Source organism: Salvelinus sp. IW2-2015, linkage group LG14 (assembly GCF_002910315.2).
Source record: "Salvelinus sp. IW2-2015 linkage group LG14, ASM291031v2, whole genome shotgun sequence".
NCBI classification, from domain to species: Eukaryota; Metazoa; Chordata; class Actinopteri; order Salmoniformes; family Salmonidae; genus Salvelinus; species Salvelinus sp. IW2-2015.
In genome coordinates, this window is record NC_036854.1 from 41,598,609 (window position 1) to 41,611,526 (window position 12,918).

The following is a 12,918-nucleotide window of genomic DNA, read 5'->3' on the forward strand; positions in this document are numbered from 1 at the left end:
GCGTTCATTTGATTACCCACATTCTAGCTCACCTAGCGTTCATTTGATTACCCACATTCTAGCTCACCTAGCGTTCATTTGATTACCCACATTCTTGGGATCATTGTTATCTTCCACCTTCACAAAGGCTGCTCTGCTCCCCTCAGAAGGCCTGTGTGTGAGAGCAACCTGGTCTCAGAGCATTTTGTATTATTATGTACGTAAATCCGAGACATCCCATTTAGTATGATATGTTAGGTTTTGTATGGTATGCATTAATCTGTGGATGTCCATGACCCATTTCATAAGTTAAGTTATGAAATACAATAAGTATTATATGTTCCGAATTTGCAAAATGTACAATATGTTCAAAATTTTAAGTATGATTTAAGTATGATATGTTACAAATTCCAACTAGGTTACTAGGTGGCTAATGTTAGTTAGCTGGCTAACGTTATCTAGGCTAGGGGTTAGGGTTAGGAGTTAAGCTCAGGGTTAAGTTTAGGAGTTAGCTAAAAGGGTTAAGGTTAGGGTTAGGGGAATGGTTAGCTAACATACTAATAAGTTGCAAAGTAGCTAAAAAGTAGTAAGTAGTTGAAAAGTTGCTAATTAGCTAAAAGTTGTGATGAGATTCGAACTCATAACCTTTGCGTTGCTATACTTCGCGTTATACGCCCACCCATCCAACCCGACCAACACCATTACTTTTGTTGTTGCCTTAAGTAACCATCTGCCTGCCTTAAGTAACCATCTGCCTTATGTAACCATACCAAACGTAACATATCCTACACATTTTTCTATCCCGGATTTACATTTCCTATGTTACGTGTAGTCTATGAGACCAGGCTGGTGAGAGAAACGGTGTAATGAGAGAAGAGAAGGGTGTGGGCTGGATGTATATCTGGATGGCTTTTCTCTCTCTCTCTTACATTACGCTGCTTTGATCTGACGCATGCCTCCCTATCTTTGAAGGGGTAATCACCTCCCCCTTTGAACAGGCAGGAGACTCAGAGACACAGAGAGACAGAGACAGACCAGAGCCCCATCTCTACTGAGACAGGTGAAGAGAGAAGAAGAGAGGGAGTAATGATTGGGGGAGGGAATATATTGAGAGGGAGAGAGGCTGAGAGAGAGATAGACTGATTCAATATTTTTCTAGAAGTTTGAAAGTGTATATGTTAACACTTTCCATGCCTTTTTAATGATATTTAATTGCTATACAATGGGCAGGAGAGCGCAACTAGCTCTCAGTCTCACATCAGAATTAAACGTTCATCCATGTTTCTCAAACGGAACCAGGGGCAGATGCTTACACCCATCCGACATCCCCGTCCACAATGCTGAAACCTACTTGATGGTAACAGCACTCACTGTTGCCTGTAGTGGCTGGTTTCCACGTCATCTCCCGACGTCCTCAGACATGGATATACTGACTTACAGTACCAGTCAAAAGTTTGGACACACCTACTGTTTCAAAGTTTTTCTTTATTTTACTATTTTCTACATTGTAGAATAATAGTGAAGACATCAAAACTATGAAATAACACGTATTGAATCATGTAGTAACAAAAAAAGGTTTAAACAAATAGATTTAGATTCTTCAAAGGAGCCACCCTTTGGCTCGATGACAGCTTTGCGCACTCTTGGACTTCTCTCAACCAGCTTCACCTGGAATGCTTTTCCAACAGACTTGAAGGAGATCCCACATATGCTGAGCACTTGTTGGCTGCTTTTCAACTCATCCCAAACCATCTCAATTGTGTTGAGGTTGGGTGATTGTGGAGGCCATTTCATCTGATGCAGCACTCCATCACTTTCCATCTTGGTCAAATATCCCTTACACAGCCTGGAGGTGTTGTCATGTTGAAAAACAAATGATAGTCCCACTAAGCTCAAACCAGATGGGATGGCGTATTGCTGCAGAATGCTGTGGTAGCCATGCTGGTTAAGTGTGCCTTGAAATGTAAATAAATCACAGACAGTGTCACCAGCAAAGCACCATCACACCTCCTCCTCCATGCTTCGTGGTGGGAACCACACATGCAGAGATAATCCATTCACCATTCTCTGCATCTCACAAAGATACAAATTTGGACTCATCAGACCAAAGGACAGATTTCCGCCGGTCTAATGTCCATTGCTCGTGCTTCTTGGCCCAAGCAATTCGACCATGAATGCCTGATTCATGCAGTCTTCTCTGAACAGATGATGTTGAGATGTGTCCGTTACTTGAACTCTGTGAAGCATTTATTTGGGCTGCAATTTTTGAGGCTGGTAACTCGAAGGAACTTGTCCTCTGCAGCAGAGGTAACTCTTGGTCTTCCTTTCTTGTGGTGGTCCTCATGAGTCAGTTTCATCATAGCGCTTGATCCTTTTTGCGACTGCACTTGGAGAAACTTTAAAAATTCTTGAAATGTTCCGTATTGACTGACCTTCATGTCTTAAAGTAATGATGAACTGTCATTTCTCTTTGCTTATTTGAGCTGTTCTTGCCATAATATGGACTTGGTCTTTTACCAAATAGGGCTATCTTCTGAATACCACCCCTACCTTGTCACAACACAACTGATTGGCTCAAACGCATTCACTTTTAACAATGCACACCTGTTAATTGAAATGCATTCCAGGTGACTACCTCATGAACCTGGTTGAGAAAATGCCAAGAGTGTGCAAAGCTGTTATCAAGGAAAAGGGTGGCAACTTTGAAGAATCTAAAATCTAAAATATATTTTGATTTGTTTCACACTTTTTTTGGTTACTACATGATTCCATATGTGTTATTTCATAGTTTTTATGTTTTCATTATTGTTCTACAATGTAGAAAATATTAAAAATAAAGAAAAACCCTGCAATGATTAGGTGTGTCCAAACTGTTGACTGGTACTGTATATCACGGGTGACTTGCATGGAGACAAAGGGTGTGTGCTCAGCTGGAGACAGTTCCCCAGTTTCACCACTAGGAGTGCTCTCAGATGGGTATAGTCAGTCAGTTTGCCCGTTTCACCACTAGGAGTGCTCTGAGCTGAGCAGCGGTGGGTTTGTCTTCATAGTATGGATGCAGCAGTGGTGGATTTAATTGACATGGTGCAGGAGAACAGTCAGCTCTGATTAACTCCTGGGTTTGTCCTCAGGTGAAAGAGAGGAAGGGAGAAAGGGGGTGGAAAGTGAGAAGGATTGAGAGAAAGAGTGAAAGCAGTAGACCGTTTCCCCCTCCTTTGTGAGATGTCACAGGTGGAGACATAATTCCTGGGACAGCTCTGACAGTCTGACGGACTAGGAGAAGCTTACTCACAAAATATGCACACACACACACACACACANATTCTACCCACGTGTATTGTTAGGTACACATACCACATATTAACATAGAAATGAGTAATTATTGGCCAGGAATGAAAGCTGAACCACAGAACACAAGAACAACCTCCTTTACACACACACAACTTTTGAACTAAAGCCTTGGACATCTTTCCTTTTGTTGAAGATATTTAGTACCAGTGCTTGTGATGTAGGCCTACACTAAAAAGTGCTGGGTTAAAAACAACCTAATTTKGATAATTYTTGACCAGAACATGTTGTGTTATTTTGACACAGCCAATTGGGTTACAAACAACCGATTGTTTTCTTTAAGTTGGGTTGTTGATGCTGGGTTATTGAGCTATGATCCACCGGGTCAGATTAGAAGATGAGGGGTATGGCGTTCAGATAGTTATTTTTGGCCACCCGTGAGAGTAAATGTCATAGCTTTTAAAGATGCATTATGAAGAAATCGATCCGCCATTTTCTTGTTTACTAAAATTTGAATAGTTCGCCTAATTTCAGTTTGTGACAAAACAAGAAAGTATTGTGTAGAGAATCATTGTACCGTCGAAAGTAAAATTACAGATCTATAACTCACATTTCTATGTACATTTGGTGAGGTCGCCCAAAAAGTTATATATTGCAGCTTTAATATCTTATTAAGGTAAGTATTCACACCCCTTCTACTTTGTAGAAGCCACTTTGGCAGCGATTCCAGCTGTGAGTGTTTCAAGGTAAGTCTCTAAGAGCTTTCCACACCTGGATTGTGCAACATTATTATTTTCAAAATAATTAAAGCGCTTTCAAATTCTTTCTTGAACATTGCTAGGCAACAAYTTTCAGGTCTTGACGTACATTTTCAAGTAGATTTAAGTCAAAACTGTAACTCGAACACTCAGGAACATTCACTGTCTTCTTGGCAAGCAAATCCAGTGTAGATTTGTCCTGGTGTTTTAGGTTGTTGTCCTGTTGAAAGGTGAATTAATCTCACAGTGTCTGGTGGAAAGCTAACTGAACCAGGTTTTCCTCTAGGATTTTGCTTGTGCTTAGCTACATTCCTTTTTTTTTCTGAAGAACTTCCCAGGCCTTAATGATTACAAGCATACCCATGGGTTGTAATGGATTTGCCCCGAACATAACACTTTGTATTCAGGACAAAAAGTGAATTGTTTGCCACATTTTTGTTTTGTATTACTTTAGTGCCTTGTTACAAATAGGATGACTGGGTGTATTGATACACCATCCAAAGTGTAATTAATAACTTCACCATGCTCAAAGGGATATTCAATGTCTGCTTTTTATATTTTTATTTGTACCCATCTACCAATAGGTGCCCTTCTTTGCGTGGCATTGGAAAAGCTCCCTGGTCTTTGTGGTTGAATCTGTGTTTTAAATTCACTACTCACTGCTCGGCTGAGGGACCTTATAGATAATTATATATGTGGGATACAGAGATGAGGTAGTCATAAAGAATGACATTAAACACTATTTCTGCACTCAGGGTGAGTCCCTGCAACTTATTATGCGACTTGTTTTTACTCCTGAACTTRTTTAGGCATTCCATAACAAAGGGGTTGAATACTTATTGACTAAAAACATTTCAGCTGTTCATTTGTAATGCATTTGTAAACATTTAAAAAACATTTTAAATTCAGGTTGTAATACAACAAAATGTGGAAAAAGAAGGGGTGTAAATTCTTTCTGAAGGCACATAAGTGGACATTATAAAAATCTGGCCCGCAATTTCATAGTCTTTTCAATTATGGCYCGTGCGCTGAATGAGTTTGACACCCCTGGGCTAGCGTATTTTTTATTTAGCAAGCTAAAAACACAGAGCCTAACCTTAGCTAGCTGCTGGGAGGATGTCATGTCATTGGAGAAGTCGGTGAGTACCGAGTTTTCCCCTTCATATCGCTTTTCGTAGGCTACTGCTAGGACAAGCATGTTTTGGCAGGCAAGCTGCAGAAGGACGAGCAGGCGACTATTCCTTATCGTTTATCAGTACAATGTTCCCTCATTAGATTTTARCTCATCTCACTCTGGCTAGCATTAGTTGTTGATCTTGTKGTTGTTGATGTGCATAACTGAGGGAGAGAGAGCMYACCTTTTCATGGTTGTTTGATCAATAGGACTGTGAAGTTCCCAAATGTAAGAGGACTCCCGTCATATTTGCAGAAATATTTTGTGGTTTTGGAGAATGCGTTCTAATGATCTAAAGTCGCGCAGTTGCTACTGTCTGTAGAGACACAGTCCAGTTCAAAGTGAATGATGGCAGGYYSGTGTGGCAAACGGCTTATTTGCCTACTGTAGCTCTGATTGGCTRTGGCGCACCAGTCTCCTTAGACTCCTGTACTGGACAAGACAGATGTTTTATTTGCTGCAGTGTCTACTGCAGTGGCCGCTTTCCCACTCTATATTGCTATCGAATTTTCACAAATGCCTTGCGATGCATAATTCCCAAACATTCTATAAATTTATGAAAATGTCAAAATGRCCATATCTAASTGCTCTCTTKTCAGAAAATGTAAAAAAAGGTATCATGCTCTTCCCAGGGGTGAAAATGAACATATTTTAATAAGATGTTATGTTGTTACAATGCTGTCAGTTACGCTTTATGCCTATCCCAATGTTGGGATAGTWACCACTTTGTTATAATATTTAAATAATAATATTATAAATGTTATATTCAAATGTRTAATATGCAAAAATATTGAAGGAAAATAGAAAATTGCAGTGTACAAACTTAATATGATGAACATGAATGACATTTATTCTCACGGGTGGCTAAAAAGAACGAATTGAAAGCCATGCCCCCAATAGGCCACAACGTTGGATTACCCAAACATGGATTAATTTAACTATTAGTTGGGTTTTTATTCACTTTCATGCTGGGTTGAGCCAGCAGATGGGTATTTTTTAATGTAATCCATAGGTTCTTTTCAGGATGTGTGGCCTATTKGGGGCGTGGCTTTCAGACAGGTATTTTTGGCCACTCGTGAGAGCAAATATTATTCCTGTTCATCATGTTATGTTTCTACACTGCAAATAAAAATATCCTTAAATATTTCTGCACATTTCATATTTTCTATACAATTAATACAATTATTATTGAAATACCATAAAGTGGCAACTATCCCAACATTGGGCTACACATAAGCACTTGATGAAATCAATTTGTGTAAGCTTCGTTACGCTACAAAAGTGCCAGTGCTAAACCTTAACAAATGAACCGGAATAACATTTACTCTCATGGGTGGCCAAAAATAACTATCTGAAAGCCACGCTCCTACTATGCCACGCCTCCAGTCTTCTGATCTGACCCGTTGGATCATAGATTAATAACCCAACTAAATGACCCAACTGGCTGTGACAAAAATCACCCAGTGTGTTCTGTACACTACCCAGCAATGGGTTGTTATTTAACCCAGCATTGTTTTGTGTGTAACCATCTTAAGTGTTCTCTAAGTATGCATGTATTATTGTCCATATGGTTATTAGCATAACTTGCCAATATCAGTGTAAACAGCCATCTCTGCTTCCCTTTTTGTGTGTGTGTGTGTGTGTGTGTGTGTCTGACTGTTTTAATTACAGTCTATATCTTCCTTAAATGCTAATAGTCTCCTCTTGGTTTATGAATTTGTTAACCAGGACTCGCATCGTGTCATACATGCTGCTGTTTCCCCCGCTGTTTGTGTGTGGTGAATCTCTGCGGGCACTATGCCAACACCCCCTCTCTTCTACACACATGCACACACACAAACCTTACACACATCAACCCCCTCCTATCTCAACCCCCACTGTTCTCTCCTGTTCCATTCACTCGACTGGAAAAGTCACTCCACCCAAACTCAATTAAAGCACACAAACACAAAACGGAGGGAAAAATGAGAGAGAGAGAGAGAGCACAACACTAGAGTCGTAAGACAAACAGACAAAGTCATCTTAATTGCTCCCACTCTGCTCCTCCCTAGCTTCATTATGGGCAGAAAAGATTGCTGCAAGTCACAGGTGTTCCAGCTACCAGCTCCTCTGTGATTGTAGTTGCTGAAATATTATGTGTGCCACAAGATAGAACGCACAGGGAGAGAGTTGGGAGGGGGAGTTAAGAAAAGCTAGAGAAGAGGGTGTGTGTGTGTGTGTTGTGTGTGTGTGTGTGTGTGTGTGTGTGTGTGTGTGTGTGTGTGTGTGTGTGTGTGTGTGTGTGTGTGTGTGTGTGTGTGTGGTGTGTGTGTGTGTGTGTGTGGTGTGTGGTGGTGTTGTGTGTGTGTGTGTGTGTGTGTGGTGTGTGTGGTGTGTGTGTGTAAAGAGACGAGAGCGAGCTAGAAAGAGAGAGTAAGCTAAAGAGAGAATCTAAAGACGGAGGGGGAGAGCGAAGGGGAGGGTGAAGAACATAGTGGAGAACAGTATAAGTAGACCTCTCTCCTTGTTGTTATCCTCTGTGAAAGAACTCTTCCCCTCGCCAATAAGTCAACATAAATCATGTGTGTCGGCTCCCACAGAGCCTTGTCTTGTCTATGGCGAGCAACATTACATGACTCCGAGCCAGGCAGCACAATGTGTATTGAATCAAAATAAGAGGACAAACTCCAAGCAYCATTTAAATAATAACAATTACGGTTCCGAAAATAAAACTTTCTGGAACAATCTCAAGTCCCATGATGTACACTGTGTTTAGTCTTATCTTAGCAGCAAACATGCAAACTAGTGCCAATACAAATCACAAATTTGACTCAGAGTTTCTTGTTCTGTSTAAAACGTATCTCCTTGAAGCAAACACAGCTGAAAGTCTTGAGAGAATACAGTAGGTTTTTCAACCAGTTGATTGGTTGACAGGTCCATTGGTTGACAGGTCGGCTATAGTGGGCCAGTGGCGTGCAGCGTAGACAGAGGTATTGGCCAGACCTACAGTACCCAACCTGTGTGTGTGTGATTGAAAGCAACGTGGTGCCGTCTGACAYCGGGAGCAGTCATGCAGTGAACTGTGGCGTCGGACGACTGAGGTGGTGAGGCCCAAGCAGGCACCAGGAGGGCCCTCTCAACACACACACACACACATCACAAACTTCACACTGGGTATCAGTCTTCACCTCTCCCCAYGTTTGACACACGGCATCCAGATGTCCAAACTAGGGATTTGCATCATCTGGCACAGGGGAGATACTACCACGCGGCCCTTCAGAGAACCGGACAGATTTTAGATGAGGAAAAGAGWTGGAGAGAGRGAGAAAAAGCAAAAAGAGAGAGAGCGGGAGGGAGGGAGAGAAAGCCAGAGAGGGAGAGAGATGGGGAAAAAATCTGGAGCCACAGGGTTAAAATGGGAGCGTGGAGATTCTTTAAACACGAGGCCGACGTGTAGTTTGACACATTTAACTTCCTCTGAAAGGGAAGAGTATGAGATGTAAAATGCAAGTTAAGGACTTGGGTTTGCCTCTAAGCAATCCTCTCTGCTAGTTAATTTTGGATGAGGCTTTGAACGGCGAGTCGAGCTATGCTGCTCAGAATGGGTGAAATGGATTTTAAGTGCTGCTGCTTTAGAATGGTAGAAGAAGAAATGGTACTGTTTTATCCAAATGGAATGGGCAGAATACCAGAACTAGGACAAAGACATGGTTTATGTCCCAAATGGCACCCTATTCCCTACAGTGCACTACTTTTGACCAAAAATAGTGCMGTTTTTTACTATTAAAAAAAGTTGTGCACTATATAGGGAGTAGGGTGCATTTGGGACACATTTATAGACTTCTTCAGGGGGAATAACACTAATATACTGTAGTTTTGTATCACGGTTAACATGCCTAGTTAAATCTCTATCGAGTACAGAGTTTGGTCAGATAATGATTAGGAGACACATTTAATTACATTTTCCATTTCCCTCCTTCAATGTATGAACAGATTTTGTTCTTGTAGTTTGTACTTAATTTAATGCCCATTGGTAGGACTTAAAGGTAGCAATACATGGCCTCTCATTTCTCAATAGAAGTTCCTTAATCATACATGGTCCAAATGTTCATATTAGGGCTGGGCGATTATGGCCAAAATATCTTATTACGGTATTTATAAAACAATTGTACGGTTTGATGGTATTTTATGTTTTTGAATAATAAAAGTTAAACATTTGCTTTATGAGTAGTGCATGACCCTATGGTGGCAACACATACATTCTAAGTGATTTTAATGAGTCTCTCTCCATTCTATACAAATAATCTTCACTCAAAAATAATTGTCAGAATCTTTTTTGATTTCTGCATTTCCTGCACTCATTTGAGATCATTTCAGCACTGCCACGTAGAGCTGCATGATATGGGCAAACAAATTAGGCCTTATTTTTTACCAAATGTTATAATTGTGATTTGACTTGGGATTTAGAGCAAAACACTTTGGTGAACTGTTGGAATCATGGAAATATATAGATTTTTAGAATATAATAGTGGGCATTTTGAATTCAGTCTTTGACATGACAACGAATGGAAATGCCAGGGAGGAGTTATTGTGACAGGGTAGAGGAACCAAAGTGTTGATGAGTGTTTCCTAAGGGACCCTATAATCGTTGGCTACATTCAATGTTTTCTCTTAGCTACTTCATGTCGATAACATATTCTTGCTTCGCGTATTCCTCTTTGATTGAGAAGATATTGTTGCACAAACAACATGCAGGGGTAGGTCTACACAATCGCTAGTATTATCAGGCTGTAAAGGTAGTTACGTTTGCTCTCACTAGCGATTTGCATTAGCGGCTAACAAGATTTAGGCCCAACTTACTAAGAAAAGATAAACTAGCTTGCAGATGTAAGAAACACAAACTAAGAGTGTAATTATAGAACACTAGTGGATTTATATTAAGAAGCAAAATGAAAACAGCATCATTGTCATCAACATTGTGCTGTATTGAGCATGCAGAGACTGAACGCAAGTGTCTTGTGGTAGAAGAACAACAAATGTGCTCCTTGAGTGACAGGGGGCGGGGCTAGTTCTGTATGGAAAGTGGCATGGAGAGCGAGAGACCGGAGAGAGATGACTCACGTAGCTAAGTGAACTATAAAAATGGAYGTTACACACAGCGTATCATATTTAACAAACCAAACATTCAAGTACCGTTATAGAAGGTAAAGTAAAAGCCCAAACCAGTTCCTACATCCATATCTGTATATCGTAAAATACGGTATAGCCCAGCCGTGGTTGATATCATAGAATTACATTTAGAATTGGATTATACGATTTCCATGTTTCATTCTGTTAAGTTCATGCATTGAGTCTGCCTATATCACATGCCATATAGAAATGCTGGAAGTAATACTCTAACCAGACAAGGGCTTTAACTTCACCCTGCCATTAACATGCCATTGGGACATTCATAGATAGTTAACAAGTGCCACCAGAGTAAGATATGTGATTGAATTCTCCATTAGTCTGCGTCAGTACAAGCTAGATGTGAAGTGTAGAGGTACTTTACATCCCCTCAGGAATATAGCACAAGGTTAACATGCACCGCACCACACACACACACACAACACCACAACACACACACACACACACACACACACCACACACACACACACACACACACACACACACACACACACACACACACACACACACACACACACACACACACACACACACACACACCACACACACACACACACACACATGCACGCACACAAACACGCACACACACCACACACACACACCAAACACACCACAGACACATACACACACACACACACACACCACACACACACCCATGAAAGAAATAATGTCACGTTTAGCTGAGGTAAGGCATAGCCCAGGGCGATGTTATTCACACACTGTAAAAGATCCTACAGAGGACTTACCATGTTAAGCTAATGTATTTGTCAGATCTAAAATATGGGAAGCTGAATGAATGAGAAGCTTTTAAGTTTTATCCCAGACAATGAAGCCATAATATAGGAAGTGCCCTTGTGTTTCTGATATTCTCTGTACAGCACTTCACGTGTCATAGATTCTATACACAAGATATCAGGGAGTTGCCTGTGCATCAATTAACGTTTCAGGTTGACTAGAGAGCAGAAGACAATCTCTTGAGTGTGTGTGTATATTACACACACACACACACACACACACACACACACACACACACACACACACACACACACACACACACACACACACACACACACACACACCCTACATACTATGCTTCCACATGTGGCTGTGTTTATTGTGGGTGTGTGGTGTGTGCTTAGTTTGAGGCCCGTGCTGTGTCTTAAAAGTTACTGGTTTGTTTGTGGCTACAAAAACTGATGTGCAATATGGATGACGTGTGGAGGGCAGGCTCGGCCAGAGCTCAGGGTCCATGTAAGCTGACAGTCACACATTGTAGTTGGGCTGCCTCCGCCCTGCCTGCTCCCAGCCTGCTGCCTGCCGCCCTCCTGCCTGCTCCCAGCCTGCTGCCTGCCGCCCTCCTGCCTGCTCCCAGCCTGCTGCCTGTCGCCCTCCTGCCTGCTCCCAGCCTGCTGCCTGCCGCCCTCCTGCCTGCTCCCAGCCCGCTGCCTGCCTCCGTCCTGCCTGCTCCCAGCCTGCTGCCTGCCTGCCGCCCTCCTGCCTGCTCCCAGCCTGCTGCCTGCCGCCCTCCTGCCTGCTCCCAGCCTGCTGCCTGCCGCCCTCCTGCCTGCTCCCAGCCCGCTGCCTGCCTCCGTCCTGCTTGTTCCCAGCCTGCTGCCTGCCTCCTAAGGCCAACAACATCCCTGTGTTTAGTCACAGCTCTCTGGGAGCTGGGTTAACCAACAGAGCTCAGGGACTGGACCTCCTGCTGAATGACTTGATGTTGCTGCTGTGGCTGTACACACACACACATACAACCGTGCACACACACACAAGATAATGATGCTTCTGTGCTGTCTCCATCCCTTACTCCTAAAGGCCCAGATTGGTGGGTTTGTCCTACCAGAAGCAGGAATGTTGTTGTGTTTCACTGTAATTGGCTGAAGGTGTGTCCTTAACCTTCAGTGACTGTGTGACTGTACCCTTCTAGTGTTGGTGGTGGCCTTTGATGGTTGGCAGGCATTCTCTCTGGGTGTGTTAAATCAGCCCAAACAACAGACAGCCATGGCTGTGTTGGAGTGAATTAAATCTAAATTCATCATGAACACTCGTCTTTCCCTCTCCCTCAGCTACCTTTGGAAGAGTTGACATTTAAGAAGGAGTTTTTCTGTTCTGTGATGGAGAGGAGAGAAAAGTGAAAGGTGATGAATAATACATTGTCCCTCTCCTCCTCTGTTCCTCCTCCTCCTCCGCTGTTCCCGTGAAGCAGTGTCAGGTGGTCTGTCAGGGAGACGTTGATGGCAGTGTGTCAGTCTGGTGGTGGTTATTTGTAAGTGTGGTCGGTCGGTCACTAGGCTCCCCATTGTTTAAACCCAAACAAAAGACAAAAGCTACCGCCACAGAGACCCTCTTCTCTACTGCACAGTGGAGTTACTTCATCAAGCCCTAGGGAAGGCTCTACTCTGAAGAGGGCTCTTATACACATCTAGATGTGTATAAGAGACAGCACCACAGACACATACACACACACCCACACACACACACCCTACATCCCCATCTATTCATTTCAACCTTAACCTAATCATCAGGAAGATAAGGTCTTAACGAGGTCTCAGC

General features: G+C 42.3%; 1 pseudogene; it reads left to right on the forward strand.

The window, feature by feature from the left end:
• LOC111973562 (partitioning defective 3 homolog) overlaps positions 1-12,918 on the forward strand; it is an 807,950-nt pseudogene that overhangs the window by 410,311 nt on the left and 384,721 nt on the right.